Source organism: Hipposideros armiger, unplaced genomic scaffold (genome assembly GCF_001890085.2).
Source record: "Hipposideros armiger isolate ML-2016 unplaced genomic scaffold, ASM189008v1 scaffold_354, whole genome shotgun sequence".
In the NCBI taxonomy this organism is placed as follows: domain Eukaryota; kingdom Metazoa; phylum Chordata; class Mammalia; order Chiroptera; family Hipposideridae; genus Hipposideros; species Hipposideros armiger.
Window position 1 is genome coordinate 1,178,695 of NW_017731704.1, and position 7,911 is coordinate 1,186,605.

The 7,911-nt window shown below is 32.9% G+C and overlaps 1 protein-coding gene across 3 annotated transcripts in view; it reads left to right on the forward strand.

Moving 5' to 3' along the window:
• The window catches only part of CD36 (CD36 molecule (CD36 blood group)), an 86,550-nt gene that overhangs the window by 25,537 nt on the left and 53,102 nt on the right, over window positions 1-7,911 (forward strand). Inside the window, exon 1 of one of the 3 annotated variants that reach the window (XM_019661586.1) lies at window positions 4,655-4,775. The exons of the other annotated variants lie outside the window; for them this stretch is intronic. The gene's annotated coding sequence lies outside the window, so the exon portion shown is untranslated. Of the gene's footprint in view, window positions 1-4,654; window positions 4,776-7,911 lie in introns of those variants that run through there. 3 annotated transcript variants of the gene reach the window in all.

Genomic DNA, 7,911 nt, shown 5'->3' on the forward strand with positions numbered 1-7,911 from the left:
ACTGTTTCCAGTAATGACATTTTATTTTGACCTGCACTGTGATCCAGTATTCTGTAGGAACAAATAATATTTATATGCCTTAGCTTTTATTTCATTGTGATTATCTTAAATAGTTGGAAACTGGGTTTTGTGAATTAAAAGAGAACATTGGAGGCAATAGTTTGCCTCAGTGGGTATATTGTGTGAAGATAGGGAACTGAAGAAGAAAATGTTTTTAACATAGACAAGGACACTCAGAAATGTTAACACAAACTTATTCAAGGAATACTTCATAACCTTGCTTACACTTCAGACCTATGTAATTTTATTCGATATTTGGGTGGTTAGTATCATTATTTAACCCTTCTAGACAAGTCATAATTAAATATTTCAATACCAGTTCAGAAGCAATTACTGATTTACAATTATGCATTATCTAAATATAAATAATTAGAAAAAAATTGAAATGACATGCTGTATAGTAATTCTAGTAAACCTATATATTTTTATATAAAGGGCAAGGACTTTATGAATGCCAAATTATGTAAATGACTTTGTCTTCAGTGAGTTAGATTATGTGTTGCATCTTGTTTATTCATTGAACAAAAATTTCTCTGCCCAACACATAGTAGGTACTGACCATTTCTGCACCTAATTTCATCCACTTAGCACTGAGTAATCAGTTATTTCCCAGTATGAATACTATTATTTAACAAATTAAATGGATATCAAAACGGGATATTTCATAGGGGTCACTTCTCTATTGGGTAATCAGGGAATTCTCCATTGAGTTTGGTACCACAGATTTTCATATTTCTCACTTAAGGATGATGAAATATCAGTGGACTCCTAAGTAGCTGAAGTCTGTGGAGTCTTAGGTTGCTTAGAAACTCAGTTACTGTGACTTACTATGGCAACCCAGTTTATCAGTGAATACAAAACTCACTTAGCTGGCATTGTGCCAGATCTCCATATTCTGCTGGTAAGAATATTCAGATCAGCTTTTCTATCATATCAGTATTTTTATTATTTACACAAACTAAGTCATATTCTAATTTACCAAATTTTGAAAATAGTAATTATAGTTTATAATAGATAGCAACTACATAAAAATTAAGCTTAAATTCACAATGTTTAGTTATTTCAAATTTATTATGTTCGTGGGTTACTATCCCATTGTCTAAGCATATTATATATATACCTATATATATCTATATTTATATCTATCTGTCTATATATATGTATCTTGCATTAAATTAAAAGCATAAGAAAGCAAGACTAGTATATATAATCTATGTGGTACTAAAAAGGGTCTGCAAATGTGACTTCTATAAATAGTTCTAAACAAATAATCCATCCATCTATGTATATGAAGTCATTTTAATGATATTTTCATTTTACATTGGCTCCTTATTCATATATAAATATATTTAAAGGTGTTACCATATTATTTCTCTTTAAAATATTATGCCTTAAGTAATATATCATCTAATCTGATACACCAATATATTAGAAAATTAATTTATTTGAAAAGCTCATTTTTACAATAATGGAAAAGACATAAGGGGACCTACTCTCATCCTCGGTTTGAGTGTTTGCTCCCTGAAGTACATTTGCAACTAGTTTGTCCTTTCTGGTTTTAGGCATATTTTCAGATTTTAATGACATCTTTTTTTTTTTTTACGTATTCTTCTCAATATAAATGGTAATCTTCTCTTTGCCTCTTCAGGGGTAGGCATTGTATATCTCTCTTATCTCCCTATTGCTTCTAACTCTTGTATGTTGATCACAGTCAGGAGCCGAGGTAGAGCCAGCTGCCTCTCCTGAGACAGGAATGCTACACGGTTCTAGATATTTTCCTTTTCTCCTGAGTTTTGGCATTGATGCATTTTGTTTTCATATCAAGAGTTCATCATATTAAAGTTTCCCTTGGGATTAAAAGAATCAGTCTGAGGTTTTCGTGGTACAAGGATACACTTTGTGAGATTTTCCATTTTTCTTTATATTTCATTCATTTCTACAGAATGCTCCAGTTGTTCAATTTTTTTAATCCTCTAGTATGCCAATGCAACTGAGCAATGCCCATGTTAATGAGGGTATGTCTCATCTCACAAATGGAAACAAGTACATAGACAGACCCTAAACTGTTTCTTTTGAATTAACTGCCACCAGGACAGAAAAGCCAGTTCCCAGAGTCCTTGTTTAAGGCTCGGATGCGTAGGCCACGCTGGCACCCTTAACACAACTACATACTGTAGTCAGATAAAGGCCCACTGTTCATTAACAAAATAAATGAGCAGTACAGAATGACTCTACTAAACAACCCAAAGGAATCAAATTATTAGCAAGGGATCACATGTGTTAGTTTATAGAGAGAGTACTAGATTGACGTAAAAAAATTAGATGATAGAGTATAACATTCAAGATACTTGGAAAGAATTTTTAATAGGCAAAAGAACCCAATACAACCACTTACTAATGATCTACATTTAATATTTAATCATGGTTTTGGTGCGATTATTTTAATCAATTTTAGAAACCTTCATTTTAATATGTTTATTCCTGGCAATGGACACATAAACACAATTGCTACATTAGATCATTTAAAATGTTTGGAAAAAGCTTATTTAGGAGTATGTCATTCATCCTTGTATTAGAGTTATTCAATAAATGTTAGTGGAATGAAAAGAGTACTCAAGTCCTTCAAAAGAATATTTTCTAATGTAATAAGCAGACTAGCTGTTTAATACAGTAAGATTTTTGCTTAAAGTAGATTATATCTGTTCTTTATTCCATTATGTGCCTGGTGTCTACTAAAAACTAAAAAGAATGCACATCTGGATAATAACTAGTCCTTTTAAACTTGATAACAGATAACTTGGAAAAGTAAAGTTACCTCCTCTCCTAACAAAGTACTTAACATACTCATGTCTCTTTTTTTAATGCTATAGTACCTATAGTATAGATTCTTCAGTATCTATTCATTGAATATTTGGACACTTATTATGTATTCAACACTATTTTAAATCTGGAATATTATAGTAAACACTACCAATACAATTCACAGTGAATACATTATAGGATGTTTCATTGTAACCTACTCCCTTGCAACTCATGAATGAACAAGTAAATGATGAATTGAGCTGTTTTGTAACACTTTCCATGAGTAGGACCCTAAAGTATCTTGGAAATACATGGGTGATGAACAAAATATAGTCACATGGTATTTTATATGTGCTTAATATTCTATTAGTATCTCCGTTGCATATAGTGTAGAAAACCATATTGCAGGGATACTTTTTTTCTGTCTTTCCTTTTTCTAAAAAAGCCTACTGATTAAGTAATGCGTTATGATCACACTTAATGTGCTAGAACTTGGTTAGATGTTTTAGTTGTTTAAAATATATATGATACATAGCCTCTCAGAGTAACAGTTTGGGTGCTTTCAACTTAAACTAGCTGGATCAATCCAGGGATGTTTTGGGCCCACATAATTGAAAACTCCAGAGTTAGTACTCCTCAGGCACAGCTGGATCAAACTGCTGGCACCTTCTTATTAACTTTCTCTGCTCTTCCCTTTATTTGGGTGTTGGCTTTGGCCCAGATTGACTTTCCTTGAGGTTCTAAGATGGCTCCCAGGAGCATGAGCACAAGTTTCCTTATTCTAATATATTGAGGATGGAATGGGTAAGAGATGATAGTAGAAAGACCAATTCCCACCAACACTGAACAAAGGAGTGTCGTTTTTGTGAGTCCTCAGGGAACATGCATGTTCTTATAACACTATTTAATTAAATAAAGGAAAATATGAAATAGAACATTGGCATTTTTAGAGGCAATACCATGTTGATGCCACGTTAATACATGTTTTATAAATCAAAACATGGAGGCAGCTTTTGAACCTTTTCTTCTGAACTCAGTATTAAAGGGCATCTCTGAAAGTGAAGTCAGCCACTCATGGCTCTGGAACGCAAGCTGGCCCTCTCCACACAGGACACACTAAGGAGCTGAGGATGTTAAATTCTTGAGTAAACATTACAAGCTTTTTTCCCCCTGGGAAATTCTTAAGCATATTGAAATGTCTCTTAAGGATTATGATTTAGTCTATTGAAATGGCTGAATTTTGTCAGATTTATTCATTATGTTTCATCTTTAACTAAAAATTGAAGCCAATGCTCCCAAGCGCATCTTAACACTCATGAATTGAAATTTTTCAAAACACAGACATTGCATAGTCTCAGTCTTAATTTTGTTCACAAAGGATTGGATGGAGATGGTCTGAAAGTGACATAGTCAATGGTAGAATATTTTATTATAGAAAGAACAGGTTTTCCAAGTAATTAATTTGTACCAAAAAAATTTAAAAAGAAAATCACCACAGTATTTTTTTCCCTAACCTAACTGACATGGCCTGACAAGCCAGAGAAAATTTAGTAAATAGCACAAATTTAACTGAATCTTCATCTTTTGAGTTTTGGAGTGTAAANTTTTTTTTTTTTTTAAAGAAAGAACCAGAGTGAAGAACAGCTCATTTTCAAGCTGGAGAGCTTGGCAAACACTGGCTGCAGGGTTTACTTTGGTTTAGGAATCCCACTGCCTCCGTGGAGTGTCAATCAAAATTCCACAGCCATTCTTGGCTACTTGGAAGTGGGGCTGACTGATGTACAGCAGTGATTTGACCCGGCACTTGGGGCAAACAACCAGTCATCAGTGTTAATCCCGTTGTCTTCCAACCAGCATTTTGAAAGTGCGTTAATATTGGTGGCCTTGCAGTTTTTTCATCGGACTTCTAACTGGTAATTACGCCTATGTAATCATTGTAAAGTTATCTTGCCTAACAATGTAGGACTCAAGACTGGTGCCTGCAATACTAAAATCTTCTACTTTGATCTGATTTTTGCTTTGTTTTTGTTCAGTTTAAGCTATCCTTGCATTTTTCTCTTCTCTCAGGAAGTAGAGTATATAAGATACCATAGACACGCAGACCCTGTCCCAAGCTTTTAGATAAAAAGCTGTATCTAAAAGAAATTGGAAGGAGTTATTCAGGTGTAATAACTACTATGATCTTATCAGTAATAACTATAATGGTAAGTGACAAGAATACATTAAGAAATATTTGAAATTCTCTAAGCTCATACATACACTTACATATATGCAACAGTAGAGGTAGGTATATCTCAATAGAACAACATACTGAAAGAACAACATGCAGCTATCTTTTATTCTTAAGAATGTATATGCTCAGGAAGACTGCTAACTTGTAAATGGTCACTGTTTACCTGAAGATGCAATTATAGTAAATATTATAAATATTATGTAACTTTTGGACTCTCGTATATTAAGACTGTAAGGCAGAGTGATTGTCTTCCCAATCTTGGAGAAAGAAGAATCTACCTTCTCCACTTCTTACAGACAACACTCAGTAGAGGTCACAGGCAGTTCCTACTGCTGGCATCCCTGGAATGGCTCTACTCCACACTGGCTACTGTGACCTGTTTGAGAGGTTACTTTGCAACTTTATTTTACAGCCAGGTTAGAGAACTCCATTATCATATTGCATAGCTGGTTTGGGTTCCTGAATCTTTGATGCAATAACTAACAGGGTATAGGAAATAACATTAAAAAAAATAACCATTAAGTGAAAGCCAGTTTTCAATTTGCAAATCATTCCTATGGTCATTTTTTTTTTTTTGGTAAGAACAAACTGTATAGAATGATAATGGCAGCATAGAAAACAGAGGACTAGAATTAGGTAAAATTTTACTGAGTCAGACACTCATTTTACTTGTCACACATGACTGTTTCCAGTAATGACATTTTATTTTGACCTGCACTGTGATCCAGTATTCTGTAGGAACAAATAATATTTATATGCCTTAGCTTTTATTTCATTGTGATTATCTTAAATAGTTGGAAACTGGGTTTTGTGAATTAAAAGAGAACATTGGAGGCAATAGTTTGCCTCAGTGGGTATATTGTGTGAAGATAGGGAACTGAAGAAGAAAATGTTTTTAACATAGACAAGGACACTCAGAAATGTTAACACAAACTTATTCAAGGAATACTTCATAACCTTGCTTACACTTCAGACCTATGTAATTTTATTCGATATTTGGGTGGTTAGTATCATTATTTAACCCTTCTAGACAAGTCATAATTAAATATTTCAATACCAGTTCAGAAGCAATTACTGATTTACAATTATGCATTATCTAAATATAAATAATTAGAAAAAAATTGAAATGACATGCTGTATAGTAATTCTAGTAAACCTATATATTTTTATATAAAGGGCAAGGACTTTATGAATGCCAAATTATGTAAATGACTTTGTCTTCAGTGAGTTAGATTATGTGTTGCATCTTGTTTATTCATTGAACAAAAATTTCTCTTCCCAACACATAGTAGGTACTGACCATTTCTGCACCTAATTTCATCCACTTAGCACTGAGTAATCAGTTATTTCCCAGTATGAATACTATTATTTAACAAATTAAATGGATATCAAAACGGGATATTTCATAGGGGTCACTTCTCTATTGGGTAATCAGGGAATTCTCCATTGAGTTTGGTACCACAGATTTTCATATTTCTCACTTAAGGATGATGAAATATCAGTGGACTCCTAAGTAGCTGAAGTCTGTGGAGTCTTAGGTTGCTTAGAAACTCAGTTACTGTGACTTACTATGGCAACCCAGTTTATCAGTGAATACAAAACTCACTTAGCTGGCATTGTGCCAGATCTCCATATTCTGCTGGTAAGAATATTCAGATCAGCTTTTCTATCATATCAGTATTTTTATTATTTACACAAACTAAGTCATATGCTAATTTACCAAATTTTGAAAATAGTAATTATAGTTTATAATAGATAGCAACTACATAAAAATTAAGCTTAAATTCACAATGTTTAGTTATTTCAAATTTATTGTGTTCGTGGGTTACTATCCCATTGTCTAAGCATATTATATATATACCTATATATATCTATATTTATATCTATCTGTCTATATATATGTATCTTGCATTAAATTAAAAGCATAAGAAAGCAAGACTAGTATATATAATCTATGTGGTACTAAAAAGGGTCTGCAAATGTGACTTCTATAAATAGTTCTAAACAAATAATCCATCCATCTATGTATATGAAGTCATTTTAATGATATTTTCATTTTACATTGGCTCCTTATTCATATATAAATATATTTAAAGGTGTTACCATATTATTTCTCTTTAAAATATTATGCCTTAAGTAATATATCATCTAATCTGATACACCAATATATTAGAAAATTAATTTATTTGAAAAGCTCATTTTTACAATAATGGAAAAGACATAAGGGGACCTACTCTCATCCTCGGTTTGAGTGTTTGCTCCCTGAAGTACATTTGCAACTAGTTTGTCCTTTCTGGTTTTAGGCATATTTTCAGATTTTAATGACATCTTTTTTTTTTTTTACGTATTCTTCTCAATATAAATGGTAATCTTCTCTTTGCCTCTTCAGGGGTAGGCATTGTATATCTCTCTTATCTCCCTATTGCTTCTAACTCTTGTATGTTGATCACAGTCAGGAGCCGAGGTAGAGCCAGCTGCCTCTCCTGAGACAGGAATGCTACACGGTTCTAGATATTTTCCTTTTCTCCTGAGTTTTGGCATTGATGCATTTTGTTTTCATATCAAGAGTTCATCATATTAAAGTTTCCCTTGGGATTAAAAGAATCAGTCTGAGGTTTTCGTGGTACAAGGATACACTTTGTGAGATTTTCCATTTTTCTTTATATTTCATTCATTTCTACAGAATGCTCCAGTTGTTCAATTTTTTTAATACTCTAGTATGCCAATGCAACTGAGCAATGCCCATGTTAATGAGGGTATGTCTCATCTCACAAATGGAAACAAGTACAAAGACAGACCCTAAACTGTTTCTTTTG